This window comes from Micropterus salmoides, unplaced genomic scaffold (assembly GCF_014851395.1).
Source record: "Micropterus salmoides isolate LMB-PRFRI ecotype aquatic unplaced genomic scaffold, ASM1485139v1 Ms_hic_scaffold_1136, whole genome shotgun sequence".
NCBI classification, from domain to species: domain Eukaryota; kingdom Metazoa; phylum Chordata; class Actinopteri; order Centrarchiformes; family Centrarchidae; genus Micropterus; species Micropterus salmoides.
This window is the reverse complement of record NW_024040193.1, coordinates 1-13,167: the sequence shown is the minus strand read 5'-3', so window position 1 is coordinate 13,167 and position 13,167 is coordinate 1. Positions and strand designations below refer to the sequence as shown.

Below are 13,167 nucleotides of genomic sequence, written 5' to 3'. Positions count from 1 at the left end.
ACTTGCTATGCTACACAAAATGTGTATTCATTATATGAACTTTTTCATGAATATCTGATCATTTCAACTCTCAAACACAAATTCTCCAAATTAATTAGTAAAATATGTTGTTTGTAAATGCCCTCTAGAATGACAGATTTACATTCATTAATTTAGCTTTTATCCAAAGTGACTTACAATTGCTATACATGTCAGAGGTCGCACGCCTCTGGAGCAACTAGAGGTTAAGTGACTTGCTCAGGGACACATTTGTGTCTCACAGTGGATTCAAACCCGGTTTTACGATCTGACAATGCTATGGTTAAGGTTTGGTTAGGTTAGGCACAAAAATGACTTTTGTTAGGTTTAGAGAAAGATCATGGTTTGGGTTGAAATGAGCACTTTGTTAAGGTTAGGGGACCTTCACAGTCAGTTACATTAATAAAGACATGGTTATGGGTAGTTAACATTGTCATGATGAAGAGAAATCAATGTTGACTGTTACATAAAAGTGTAAAAGTGTAAGAAATGTAGTGAGGTAGAAGTACCTGGAAGTATGATGGCAATACTCAAGTATAGTGCAGGTACTTCACAATTGTACTCAAGTACAGTACCTGAGTTACCTTCCTCCACCACTGGAAAGGCAACAGACTAAAATTAAAATAAAGTTTACCTTTATGTACATCGGGGCATGGGGTGGCAGATGAAGAAAGTAGGCAGATGTTGTAGTCTGTAGAGGTGCTAATCATCAAGTGGGAAAGTGGCTTAAAAAGGTGAAAGGTCGAAGGATCATGTTTGTCTTTGGATTATATGTGTATTCTCATGTTTGGATGCTTTGCTTGTTTCCCTAAAAAACTTTGGAAACTTGGGTGTAATTTCTTTCTTTCCTTCCCTCCTTCCTTCCATGCTTCCTTCTCTCCTCTCTACCTCTCAATCTGGCAGTCATGCTAATGACCCTGCTGTCTGCCCCGGCAGTTTCTCATAACATAACTTATCAGCACCGAACAGGAGTAAGGGTATTTTTAAACTCTGCTGCAACCCCTCTCTCTCTCTCTCTCTCCTGCACACACACACACTTGCATGCATACACTCTGTTACTATTCAGTAGACTTGCTGGGAACCTGTGCTGAGGTCCAGATTGAAAATGTGATGTGTGCTAATGCATTCAGAACAGAGGTGAGGCCGGTCCTTTCCTTTTCTGTAAGCCAACAGTGGGAACACCAGCCCCAATACGGTAAGCTAGAAAGGAGAGCACATTACAGTGGCTGAGTAATGAGAACCATGGAGCTCCAAGTCATTCCCACATTCATGAACACACACACAGGTCTGTGGGAGTGTGTGAAGCAGCATAAGACTCCAGCAGAGTAGTACCAGCGCTATGCTCTCCTGATGATGGTGATGCTGTGTGAAGTGCAGAGCTGTTCGACACAGACTCCAGCTGCTGCTGCCCTGTATTCAAATGGCACCACAAGACACCAGCACGTTGTCTCTTGGTTCTTATTAGACTCAACCTCTCACTCTTTTTGTCTCTGTCTTTTTTTCTCCCAAAAGTCTCTCAACTCTCTACACCTGCGGCATCCCACTTTTACTTTGCTTCCCTCCTCTCCTTACTTCTCTCCTCTACTTGTCATGTGCGCTGTACTCTTGTGACTCTTAGGTATCAATTTGTGGCACATTACATGGAATAAAATAAGATGCATGTGAAGAACAGTTTATTAGGTATTCTTAATTTGTTTGACAACAACCTTCAAAGGGACATCTGAGAATTATAGTGCTTTATGTGAACTGTATTTTTTTTTAAAACCTTTTATTTCACAGTGACTTTTACTTCAAAGGATCTGAATGGGATCAGTGTGCATATCCACCTATCCTATCCAATATTGTATGTTATAGTGTGTGTTTGTGTGTATACATGCCAGTGAGTAGGTGTTCTGTGACAGCCAACATTTCAGACATTCAACATTTCAAGTGTAAAAGAGAGGTGAGAAGAGAGAGACAGCACCCTGCAGCTGTATGAGCGACTAAGGGTGTGTGTGTGTGTGTGTGTGCTTGTAGGCCAGGAATGTGTAAGATGGATGGAATAAGATGAAAAGTGGATGGAAAGATGCTGATGCAGAATGGTTTCTCTGATTACACAGAGCGGGTAGAATGAGAGGGAGTTGAGTGTCAGAGGATTTTATATTTTAGGATTTGCATTGCATTGACTACTGGATGCACTGGCACATCGTAGACACAGATAAAAAACAACATACATATCTTGCATGTCCACTCTGTATCCACTTTATCAGATGCACCCTCCAGTCCACAAAAACTACAAACAATGAGTCAGCTTTATATATAAAGTGTGTGGAAGATGCACTGTGGGGCTGAGATGCAGTTGCTGTTTATTTAAAGGTCAGAAAGAACAAGGGTCATAATATAGGTGTTATGTAAATGTAAGGTGCATTGTACAGTCACACACACAAAAAGTTGAGGATGTGCACATCCAGAGTTCTGGCTGGGGGTGAGGGATAATATATATAAATTTTTATATTATACATAGGCTTATATGAAGGCCTATGTAGGCCTATAATATAAAAGACAAATAACAGTTGACTAATTCTGCAATAAATGAACAAAAAAGTTACATTTGTTTGTTTTGACAGAGTCTAGTGAGTCTTGTTGAATATAATACTAACTAAAGTAGTAGTAATGTGTTGTTTTTCATCTAAATTAAAATGACATAGTCTTCACATTTAAGGCTTACCATTCAGCTTGGAAAATGGGCAGAATCAATAGGAAAAGACTAACTATTTTATCCAGCGACCAGTGTTACTTCAGCACTAAGCAAGGAGCAGGATTATACGCCATCTTGGACTTTTACAACCTTTACACAGGTTGTAACCAAAGGGGCTTCATCTGCCCCACCTGGTCTGAGGGAGACGTGTGTCTACTTTTACTTACAGGTTGAAGTACAGACTTGAATTCTCCCGAACTGTTGCCGAGAAGTACTGGCGACCTGTCCAGGGTGTAGCCGCCTTGCGCCCGATGTCAGCTGGGATTGGCTCCAGCCCCCCGTGACCCTGTACGCAGGATAAGCGGTTGACGATGGATGGATGGATATTGCTGAGAAGTGAGTTTGTATTTTCAACTTTTGTCCCAACAAGATTTATCAAACGCATGTTAATAAAAGCTTCGTTTTCAGGGAGGACAGTCCAGCTTCTAGGCTAGCTAAATTACGACAAGCACAGAGAATTATTTTTGGTGCGCTAATTTCGGCGCTAATTAGCTCCATAAGAAAATACATTTTAGTGGTGGGTAAAGAAGTCAAACTAGAGTTACAACTTGCAAGCTAGCTCAAGAACTGTTAATAGTTTATTTTAAAGGTATAAGTTATATTTCACAGGTGGACAGTTATAAACACCACTGTCACTTGAAGAGGAGAGGGGCCAAATTCATCCATAAAGAAGGGACATTTATGGTAAGTACCCTCAAAGTGGTTCACACTATTCTTATATTTCAGCATTATTGTTGGGTTTATCAGTTTTTGCCAAATTGCCATGGAATTAGGTGTCAGAGAAGTGGACATTTTTCATGAAAGACATGTCACAGTAGAAGAAGCACAGGTGTAACTAATAAAATTAATGATTCCATTTAGCTGCTTTAGTTTCAAGGTCCTAGTAATGTGCATGCTTATTGTTACACTGTCATGGCTATTGGGACAGTCAGTCAGTAACGCCTGTGATTCTCTATGACAAGTATCTGCTGTAGAAAAGATATTTAATGCTAACTTGGTGCTTGTGAATGTGCAACAGCACATTGATGATTAGCTGTGTTTTTAGAATTATATTTAAATGGATTATAATTAAATATTAGACGGATGGGACCTTGCTGATCTCTTGCTGAGGCCTTTCTGTGTGCAGTTACATGTTCTTGCTGTGTCTGCATGGGATGTCTGGTTTCTTCCCACTGTCCAAATCCATATAGGGATAAGTGGTGGCTCAAGGTGTCTAGTAGATGTGGATGTTTTTTTTTGTGTAGGCCTATATCAGCCTTGTGACAGGCTAGTGATCTATCCTCCCAATGTAAGCAGGAATAATGTCCAACTCCTGCTGCCCTGCACAGTATTAGCAGGTATAGATAATGGATACATAGATGGGTGGACTTGATGCTGGAAATTAGTAGCTAGGAAACAGTAGGACTGATATCTCTTGTGTTGCTGCTTGTTTTGATATTCTTGTTCCTTGTCATCTTCTCTGATGTTTATTTGTGTGAGCTCACTCACTGAATGTTGGTGTGCTCGGTGATGCTCATAATGTGCTGTCCAAATTATAACAATGACAGAAACTGACTTAATGTTCTGCTGTTATTTGCTGTGCCTGATGGAGTACCAACATTGATGGTTTTAATGAAGCCCCAATAAGAGGAAAACATGAAATATTGTTATTTCTGAGGTGACAAATAAGACTGATACCCTACAGTTAGCACTCTGGCCACCTATATTCAATTTAAAAGACAGGCAGCTTATCCACTGAAGGATCCAGGGCCACTAGTGCATGCTAATGGTGCAGCTCTCTGGACCTGTAGTTTCCATCGCACAACCTATCTGCGCAACACAGTGACTATGTGTATTTTAGACACAGCTGCAGCTTGCCTCCCTCTCTCCCACTGTCTTTTCTCTCTTCTTCCTGTCTCTGGCTTACTATTTTTTTCTCAGACTCGCATGTATGTGGATGTTTGAGCACAAGCGAGTGCAACTAAACTCACACATACACAAACACGCGCATACGCTCACACACAGCGGGCGTGGGGCCTGCAGCTCCTGGGTGTTTTGCGGGTTGGATTCACACCAATGCTTTCTCTGACTGCACTATTGTTATTTAAATGTGGGAGGGCGATCAGCAGCAAGCATTAATGGCATCCTCAGCAGTGTGGATGAAGCACAAGACACACACACCCACACTCACAAAAGCATACACACATAGACATCCGCACATGCACGTGCAGACACACACTTTTTTCGCTAGCCTTGTGGATGCACCTTGAGGGCCATATGAATAACAAATACCTCTGCCATCTGCAATACCACAGAGTATTTCCAACCATTTCGGCACATTAGTCAGCAGTCCTTTGACTTAGGCTCTCCACGCACCACTTGGTGTATTAGCAACGCTCTTCTCATCTACGATACACTGTGTTTCAGGGTGCAGTTCGAAGAGAAGTTTGTTTTCTAAGATTAAACTTTATGTTGCTGCTGATCTGACCTTGTCCTCTTGAGTTTGATGTAGTGGGAGGTGCTTGAGTTGTTTGCTGCAGCGATGTTTTGTTCTGTCAAGGCCAGTCAGAGCCTAGCAGGAATACCTGTGGTGACGGTATCGTTTTAAATTGGTGAAGACCTCCCCCACCCTGCCGACACTGCCAGACCAAATGGGATTAGACAGGCACCCCTGGCCATTAACACTTGATCCTTACCTGCTTCCTTTCTTCCTAGAAAACTATGGCTTCAATATCTGGACATGTTGCCTTCTGATTCCACCTGAAATTTAGAGTTTTAAATTTAATTGCATGTTCATGGACAAAAGAAAAGTGTTGCTTGAATTGAATTGGATGTTGCATTAGGGTTGGTGTCGTTAATCAAGGTTTCATTTGTAGCACAAGCAGTGCAACATAAAAAACAATCATTTAGATTTTCTTTAAGGTTTCCAACTTGATCCTATTATAGAAACAACATGAAGTGCATTCTTAACAGACATTGCTAGTGCAAAATGATTGAGTAGCTACTGTGAGCAGTGAAGTGATGTACTCAAGAAGAGATCCCAACCTAAAAATCGTCTGTCAGCTTTTTATAGATCATTTGAGTTAGGTTAGAAATAGTGTCACGAATAGTGTGGCATCAGAGATAACTGCCAAGTTATGCTGTTGGTATTTTGTTTTGTAAATTTAAACATTCAGTTGTTGATAACAGTACTGACCTCAGTATTATTTGGACTCTACCCATAAATATTTGCACATTTTTTATGATATGATTTTCCATACAATTTAATTATTTTTACCATTAAAGTCTCCAGTATTTATTATCTCTTTCAGACATACAAAAATTATTATTTTAAAAGAAAGGAAAATAAAACAGTATATGCAGATGAATAGGCTAGTTAAACAAACACATAGAAGAAGAAAGAGATAAAAGAATTGGAGTACAATTTGGATTTCAGCATAAATGTGATGGAATACCTCGATTTAAAGCAACCAAAGACAGACTTGTCAATCTAGTTATTTTATCTTGACACAATTTCACAATTGAATTTACCCAAAAAAGTATATTACAATGTATATTGAAATCATGATATACAAAAATATTATTGCAAACTTTGAGTTTTAGCAAACAGTGATGCACAGCTATTTGTAATTTATTAAAACAATCAGCTTGATGTTAGTGTGGAGCAGATTGTTTGGCTGAAAACTGCTGCAAAAAGTCTGATGAAATGGTTCTTTGCAATTTATAAGGGAATTACTGGATCCCTCTGAACTGATCAAAGCCCAGTAAATGTGGAAAAACTTGCTAATGACTGTTCTGTAGTTTCAAACATGAATCTTATAGGTGTCCTTATTTTAATGTAAGGATACCTATAAGATTTTCTACTTCTCTCAGCTCACCTTCATTTAGTCACTTAATGATGATGACAGTAAATATGTTGAAATGTAAACATCTTTCTAACCTGAAAGTCTTTATAGCTTCCATGTTATATTTTGTATTCTACCCTCCAAAGAGACAATAAAGTAAACAATATTACACACCTCTTGGTAGATGAGAAGGTAATTCAGGGGCATTTCAGAACATATTTAAATATTCCTCTTTATTGTGATTTAGGCTGTATCACAACCATTACTCTTTCTCACAGTTTAACATGGAAAGTCTCCAACTTGTGTGCCTCATCTCCGTGTAATTAAAGCAACTGTTATTATAATTATATTACTGGATGCTCGGAGTAATCAATTAACTACAAAGCAACACTTTTCTTCGCAATTTATCAAAGACAAAGAACCAGTTATATAATGTAAAAAAATTTAATTAGAAGTTGCCAATTCATGTGAAATATATAATACCTGAGTGTGTACTCATAAGCATCACTTAAGTATGGTTATATTTTTGGGGTTGGGTTGATGGCATTGGTGTATATCTGCTTGTGTGTTAAAATCTGTGCATTTATTTTTTTTTGCAGTAAGCACGACTGTGCATTTTTGTGTTTTGTGTGTGTGCGCGCAGGAGTGCATTTGTGTGAGTCTGTGTGTGTTGTCAGAAGTGATCCCATTTTCATTACTCACTGACTCAAAGAAGGAGGTGAGGCCCTGGCTTGCTGCAGTGATAAATGCATTACCCCAATAAACCCTGTCTCCACTGAGGTGCTGAATGCACACGCACACACACACACACACACATAGAGGGAGGCAGAGAAAGGAGGTTGGCAACAGAGAGAGAAAGGAATGGATAGATAAAGGGAGTAAAGAGACAATCAGATGGGAAGAGAAAGACAGTGACAGGTAAGAGGAGATGAGAAGAAGAGATAGAGGACGAGAGGGGGGAAAAAACAACAGAGATGGGAAGACAGGGAAAAGTGACAGGTGCTGAGGAAAAGCAAGCGACAGGAAAGAGAGGAGACAGAGGCAGACAGGCTCTGGGAGGGAGGTGGAGGTGCAGAGACAGAAGGTTAGGGGTAGAGGGGTGCTAATGGCTGTATGCAGAGCAGGACTGTGGGGCATGCAGGGGGTAGTGAGGGCACATGGATGGATGTGTGTGTGTGTGTGTGTGGGGGGGGGGTGGGGGGGTGGAAAGAAGTATAAATGGAGGAATGGGAGGGAGGTGGGAGGTGAAGGATCAGTGGTGTCCAGCTGGCCTCTTCCTCGGCCCCTCATTAGAGCAGCACAGGTCTGTCACGAATAGTAATCCTGGAGGAAGAAATGGGGGAGAAAATGTATATAGTGTGTGTGTTTAAAGGAGAGTGGGTACACCAGACTCTGTGATATCATGCATATGTGTGTTCATGTACATTGTGAAATGACTGTAAGGGAGAGTGAACTGACTATCAACGAACAAGGTACATGTATTATTTAATGCATGTTTCCAATTGCAAGTATGTAAATGAGCAGGTATGTGATAAGAGATACTGTATTTATGTGTTTACATATGCATATTTGTGATTGAAAATGTTTTTGTGGGCATATTATAAGATGAATGTATGTGTGTATATATACAGTATAGTGAAAGGTGTATGTGTGTATGTTTGATGTGAATGCATATGAGTGTGTGTATAATGATGTGATGTCAGCGTGAGTTAGCGCATGCATTTGGGTGTGCTTACATGGCATGGGAATATTTAGATGTGTATGCAGTGTGTTTTCATGAATATATGTGAACGACTGTGTGTGTGTGTGTGTGTGTGTGTGTGTGCGCTCTCACTCGAAATCACCCCCCCCCCAAACCCCCCCTCCTCCTCTTCCTCTTCCTCTCTCTTCTTTGCCTCCCAGCCCACCACCTCTGGTAATGAGGTGAGGGTGGGAGCGGATCAGAACCCTTAGTGGAGTGGACCGGTCCCGTTCTCAGCCGCAGCTACATGTGGGTCTGACCTCCCTCATTAGCCGCCATCACAGGCACAAGCGTCGGTGTGCAAATTGAAAACACCAAGTTCACCAAATCAAATCAGAACCTCTGCAGAGACCTGCAGAGTCTGAGCTAAAAAAAATAGAAGAAAAAAATGCCAAGCAGGTCTTTTTAATGTCTTTTGGGATTCTCAAGGAATTAGAGAAGGAGTCACACGTGGTGTGTTGGTGGGTGAGATGGGGAAAACGAGAGGCTGAGAGGGGTGGAGGGCAGAATACAATTAAAAGGCAGCAGAGAGTCAAGGGGACTGACCTGATGATGGGAGGGGAGAGGAGGGGAGAGGGGGCAGTTCTTAGTGCACGTGCACCACATAATGAAAGGTTGAACTTTTGTGGCTGGGGTGGCATACCAAATTGTCTCACCCTGGGAGTGTTGAGAGGGAGAGTGGGGAAAGAGAGAGAGAGCAGCCTGCAGGGTGAGATAGGGAAGGAAGAGAAATGGAAACAACAGGCGACCCGAACGAAAGAGGCAAAGGCGAAGGAGAGCCAGACTTTAACGAGGGACAAGGGAGGTAGAGAGGGACTGAACATGGGAGGGACAAAGGGATGCAGACCTACTTGCTGAATGAGTCAGAGAGGAGGATGGTGAAGGAAAGGAGGGAGAGACAGAGCGTGTGAGAGGCCCCCGCTACGTGGCTGCCACGGGGCCCTGAGTGACAGAAATTAATAATTAGTGACAATGATTGACAGGGCTCCCTCCATCTGCGGCTCTCCGCCGCCTCACAACGCCTGCCTCCGCCAGCGACCGCAGGCACAATGAGCTCCAGAGGGATTGTGGGAGACGCACTTGATTGACAACTGCCTCCTGGAGGGGGGGGGGGGGTGGAGAGTGTGCAGAGGCAAAGGAGAGAGTGAAAGAGAGGAGGGGTGTGCAAGAGGGAGGGATGGAGGGGAGAGGTGGTCGACGGGGGCAAAGGGGGACAGAAAAAGAAAGGGGGGTTGTGGGTTTAGGAAGATGGTCAGTGATTTTTTTTCCCTCAGAGATTGAGGAAGGAATTGCTGCTATCAACTTCTCTCTGTCCTCTCTTCCATTACCTGTCCCCACTTTCTCCATCACACCTTGGGTTGTGCATATTGCCACCACGCTTCCACCAGCGCCTCACACCACTCCACATCAGTATATAGTACCATTATGCAAAAGTGACAAATTTCCCACAGAAGGAAGGAGAGGGATAAATAAAGAGGGGGAAATGAGAAAGGGGTTTGAGGCCTCAGGTTTCTGCCGTGAGGAGGAATAGCCTGTAAATAGCCATCAGCAGGGAATTTGTCACTCTCTCCACTCCTGTCGTGTCTCTGTTATCCTCTCTTTAACCACCCTTCTATCACTCCTGCTAGCCATCCCTACTGTCTTTTGCTTTACTGTCAGCAGTGACACTACAAAGTGTCTTGCGCTTGCTCATCTTGTCTTTCTCTGGGTGTGAAAATGCTTCTGTGGAGGAGTGAAGTCTTGTATGACGATGCACACACAAACTGTATGACATGAAGTCACACACATGTCATTTCACTGTCACGCTTTTTTCCTCTCTCATTTTCTTTCTTTCTTGTTTAATATTTGTCCTTTTTTACTCTTCCCTCACATTCCTCTCCTCGCCCTGCCCTCCTGTCCTGTTTTTAGTTCATTTACTCTCTTTTGATCCCATTTTTTTCTTTCCTTCCCTCTGGTATAGCCCTCCCTTCATCCTTTTCCCTTCCATGCCAGGCCTGTTTCAGCCTGCCATGACATGGCCTGGGCTAATGTGCTCCAGTACGGCTTAATCGCTGCACAGGTCTCCAAGGCTTACTGCTACACACTGTAACAAAGTACACTATTTACCTTAGGGCCACACAGAGAATAAGCTTGCACAGAGCACAGTGAAATCCAGTGGGGAATCAGTTTCACATCACAACACATTATTGATTCCCCCCCCCCCAAAACAGACATGTTATTCATTGTTGCCTGAGCCTAGTTTCCTATCTCTCTGTCCCTTACAGAGGTGGAGGGAGCTCAGGATTAAGGTCATGCCTTCGAGGTAAACAATGTAATGTGTAATGTGTTATTTTTTACACCAAAACTATCCATTTTACTGGTTAATGCTTATTTCTGCTTTTACTGTATCACTTTTTGATGTATATCATGTAGTAACTAGCTAATTTGTTGAGTTTTTTTTTTCAGTAATTAGTGAATTGTTTAGTCTATAAAATGCCTGAACATAGTAGAAAGACATATAGTCTCTGTAGTCTAAGACATAGTTCCCAGAGACAAGGGTGATGTCTTTAAATTACTTGCTTTTTCCAATCGACAGATGAGCAGCCAATCCTTGCGTTTCAGAAGTGGGATCTAGTCAGTGTTTGACATGCTTGGTAGGTTGACATTTGCTTGGTCTATTACTTTAACAATTAATTGATTATCAGTATTGCTAACAATTTTTTTTAATCAGGTCGACTAATGATTTAAGCGACTAATTGATTCATCAGTATATGAAGAGCTGATTTTATGGAAGGCAGTTTTATATCATTTAGCCTGATCTTTGGGAACTTTCCCAGTGTGTTACTGTCTCCGTCAAAACCATTAATCTCCACAGCTTGATTTAAGGATTCAGCGCTCTTACATGGGTTTAGAAAAGTTGAGTCTTATCCATTATTATTCCATTATTATTTAAAAACATGCAGCTGTTTTTATTTACTTTATCTATTATAAATTAATTTGAACCAGAAACCAAGCTAGTTAATTTGGTTTTGTTTGAACATTTGTTGAATGCAGTTAAATGTCCTTGAAGGTCCCTCATCACTTTCTTCCTCTCAGTTCATGGTCCAGCTGAGGCATGTAACTTTTCGCAACCCTTTACTCTTACGCACACAGGCGCGTGTACACGCACACACACACACACACACACACACACACACACACTAAACAGACGGCACAGAACACGTGGAGTTGACAGCTGGTAACTGCAGGGCCCAGCAGGTGCAATGTGTGTGTATGTGTGGTTGGCCCCAGAGGGCCCCTGACTCATGGCCAGAGAGGCAGACAGAGGTGTGTATGTGCGTATGTGTGTGTGTGTGTGTGTGTGTGTGTGTGTGTGTGTGTGTGTGTGTATATATATATATTATATATATTATATATATATATATATATATGTGGATGTTTGTGGGCCTAGCTGACTGACTAGCCTGGAGTTGACTTCACTTCAGCTCCAGTGATTGATTGGAATAGGCCTGGACATGGGGCGATGTATTGCCTTTGGTCACTACCTTTGACTACCTTCATTACATCAATACCCCTCTCTTTCTCTTTCTGCTTTCCTGTTTTGTTTTTGTTATTTGTGTTTTTTGTGGCCTTGTGCTGAACTTTGAAGAGTTCACTTTATTATGATAATCAGCACAGCAAGACATGTTTTCCTGGTCCAGGAACTTTCATTGAAAGATTTGATCTGCTTTATGAAATGAATCATTGCTTGCAGATAAAATGACAGGATTAGCTTATAGCAGATGGGAAGTTTGGAGGTTTTAGTGCACAGTGAAAGCTTTCTCTCTCTCTCTATCTGACTCTGTCTCTCTTTATTTCTCTCTCTCAACAGAACCAGCTTGTTCTTGGTCAGTATGCCATTTGATGGAGTGTGCTTGCCATCTCGCCTGCCTCTGGCCATGGTGCCATCTTGAAAGGCGCCGCGGCACACACACCTGGCCCGCCGGCTGCCTCTTTGGTCTGCCTCACCTTTTGTCAGCACCATGTTAATGAAGGCCCTGTCAGTGTCCACCGCTCGCACACCGGGGCGCCTTTTAATGAGTTCGCTATTTGATCGCCATAGACACCCAGCACGAATGATGCTCATTTTTTTTTATCCCTCATGGATGATGCTCCTTCGCTCTTGTATATGTATGCATGTTCACAGAAGTGTGTGTTGGGCTAAAGGGGAGGGAGACAAAAAAGAGGGGGCCGGTCAGCTGATTAGGACGAGTTTATAATAAAGGGGGAGGGTGGTTGTCTTCTAAAAAAAAGGGAAAGAAAAGAAATTATTATTTTTATTCCCTCCTCCCTCTGTACCCAAGTGAGTCGTGGCTCTCCCTTTTCAGGGTTAGATGAAAGCAGCTGGGCGCAGGGCTTCCAACAAAAAGTGCCAGCGATCACAAACAAACCTTCAGATGAATCACATCAAGGCGCTGCCCCAATTGTTAGCCCTCTCGTATCTGCGGAAAATTGGCTCATTAAGGGCAAAAAATGACATTGTTTACATTAGCGGGGCCCTGATTAGTGCCAGCCATGTTTGTTGTGTTGCTCGCTGTCCGCTTTACCACAGACCACTTCAGCCGCCCTGCACAATCGCTCCTTTGAAGGCTTTCTTTCTCTGGAAAAAAAGGAGATGAAAGAGTGAGGACACAACAACAAAAAGAAAGGGAAAAACAGGGGGAGAAATACATCCGTACACAGACACACACAAACACATTCAATTGCTGTTCCAAACCCACACAAATGGACATGATAGCTGGTCTTTTCTCTCTCTGCCTCTCTACTCTGCTTGTCAGCTTTCCTCTCTTTAGGACTAATTAGGTTGCTTGTGGAAATAGAGGCGATAG

At 42.2% G+C, this 13,167-nt stretch overlaps 1 long non-coding RNA gene across 1 annotated transcript; it reads left to right on the top strand.

Moving 5' to 3' along the window:
• The first annotated feature begins 3,062 nt into the window (after nucleotides 1-3,062).
• On the top strand, nucleotides 3,063-12,553 carry LOC119898450. The gene is made up of 5 exons (XR_005443543.1): nucleotides 3,063-3,091; nucleotides 3,365-3,439; nucleotides 10,585-10,622; nucleotides 10,896-10,953; nucleotides 12,171-12,553. It is a non-coding gene; the product is annotated as an uncharacterized LOC119898450 (long non-coding RNA).
• The last annotated feature ends 614 nt before the right edge of the window (nucleotides 12,554-13,167 follow it).